General features: G+C 42.9%; 1 non-coding gene across 1 annotated transcript; it reads right to left on the bottom strand.

The window, feature by feature from the left end:
* Positions 1-1,849: 1,849 nt before the first annotated feature.
* On the bottom strand, positions 1,850-2,008 carry LOC131922063 (U1 spliceosomal RNA). The gene has a single exon (XR_009382181.1). It is a non-coding gene; the product is annotated as a U1 spliceosomal RNA (small nuclear RNA).
* Between the last annotated feature and the right edge of the window lie 219 nt (positions 2,009-2,227).

Below are 2,227 nucleotides of genomic sequence, written 5' to 3'. Positions count from 1 at the left end.
TTACGGTACTAGAGCTTGAAAGTAAGGCCTCCCCTCAGCCAGGGAAGCCCCTACCACAGAGCTATGCCCCAGCCCCCTTTTAAATTTTTCACTTTGAGACAGGGTCTCATTGCTTTTTCTCATAGTTCAGCCTAGCCTTGCCCTCCACAGGCAGCCCTTGAATTTGTAATGCCCTCCCTAGTCTCCCAGCAGGGCTGGCCTTGTGCTTTGTTTTCCTTCATAGGATCTGGCGATAGCCTGGGGATAGCCTTAGACTCTCCACCCTTCTCCCATCTAGGAAAACCTGCAACTTAAAAAATAACCATAAGAGATTGTCTATATCAAAAGGAGACAAAAGTATGCTTGTGTCAAAATTTTAACACGTGACTTAATCTGTTCACTTTAAAGATGATTTAAGGATTGGAGAGATGGCTAAGCAGTTAAGGACACAGCTCTTACAGAGGACCCAGGCTCAGTGCCCAGCACCTACATTGCAGCTAAGAACATTCTGTAGCTCCAGTTCCTAGGGGATCTGACGCCCTCTTCTGACTTTCTCAGGCACTACACACATGTGGTGTATAGGCTTACATGCAGACAAAACACCCATACACGTAAGATAAACATAAACAAAACTTTTAGAAACATGATTTGATTTTCCAAAAAGATAGCATTATCGGTCCTTTGAACAAGTCTATCCAAAACAATGTCTTATTCATACCTTTAAGCATGAGACATGGAAAAAAAACCTTAAAAGACAACCAAGGCTTTTTCAAAGGATGTGCAGACTTGAGGTTGTTAATGTTTTCTAGTTTGTCCCCTGTTTCAGAAACAGAAGGATTGTAAGAAGAAACCAGAGCTAAACTTTACTGCAATGGAGACCTCTCTATCCAAAAAGGGAAATTGTTACAGCTCCACATCAGATTAGAAGAAAACAGAATCAGAAATGAAAGAAACAGTTGGTATTTCTGCTCTACAAAACAAAAGTGGGAGTGAGCTACTGGGAGAAAGAAAATGGCAGAAGTGGATTCCCATTATTATTATTTTACAGACAGGGAAACTTAGGCACTGTTTTAGTGCAAGAACAATGCCTAATTCCACTTCCTGCTTCTTGGGGGGTCTCCGCCTATTGCTTTTCTTATTATATACATTTGTTTGTCTATATATACAATATGGTTTTTGATGAAATCCTTTCCCCCTTCACTAAAGCCTATAATTTGGACAACTTTCAAAATTTTTGTAAATGTTAGATCAGTAAAGCCTTCCAGCGATCTTCCAATCCTTCCTCCCTCCCCGCTTTGCTTCGAGGATAAAGTTGCAAACAAATCGAAGTTGGAGAGACTGTCTAAACTTGAATTTGAGTGAATTAAAAAAAAAATCTACCATATGATGATGACTTCCCCCACTTCATAGTTTAAGAAAGTGAGAGCCCCAGTAACTCCGAGAAACTAATTCCCAAGGCAGCCTGTGAACGAACAGGCAGGGAGAGCAGCGTTGGTTGCCAGCCCTATCCTTTGATTGTTCATCCCATTGCCTTGAGTCAATTTTCCAACTTGCATTCACCACTCGGTATATGTTGGATTATCTGTTGACTATTGGTCACTTTCCTTTAGAACGGGAACTTATTTATTCTTATTTTATTATTCCGGCAGAGTCTTATGCTTACAGACTGGCCTCCTACTCTATATCTGAGGATGATCTGGAACTTCTGGTCCCCCTGCCTCCGCCTCCTGAGTGCTGGAATTACAAGCCTGGGCTACTGCACTTGTTAGTGCTGAGGTCTGAGGATCAAATCCTGGACTTCTTGCACGCTTGGCAAGCACTCTACCAAATGAGCTACACCCCTAGCCCCTGCAATGAGAACTTTTTCCCCCAGGGGAGAGCACAAATGCAGTCCCCCACTGCCACAAATTAGACAAGTTCCCACATTGGGAGGAACTGAAGAGGTTAGCACATCTGGAGTGCAATGGGTAAGCCTCACCCTGGGAAAACCACCTTCTTGATCCTGGTAGCTCCCTTGCCAGGTAGGTATGAATAGAAACTTCTTGACAGCTGTGACTTGGCCTAACTCTTCACTGCTAAGCCTAGTATTGCTGGGAGTGTAGTAGCCATTCCGTTATTTCGCTGCAAAATTGAATGTATTCAATTCTTACAGGTATCCTTTCTCCTTCTAGGAATAATTGCCACTTTCTATCCTCTGAGTCTCAGAGGAAATAAATGCTAGGGCTGGATTCGCCTGGGGCATGCTTTC

Source organism: Peromyscus eremicus, chromosome 11 (assembly GCF_949786415.1).
Source record: "Peromyscus eremicus chromosome 11, PerEre_H2_v1, whole genome shotgun sequence".
NCBI classification, from domain to species: domain Eukaryota; kingdom Metazoa; phylum Chordata; class Mammalia; order Rodentia; family Cricetidae; genus Peromyscus; species Peromyscus eremicus.
The sequence above is the reverse complement of the archived record's forward strand: the minus strand, read 5'-3'. Positions and strand labels throughout refer to the sequence as shown.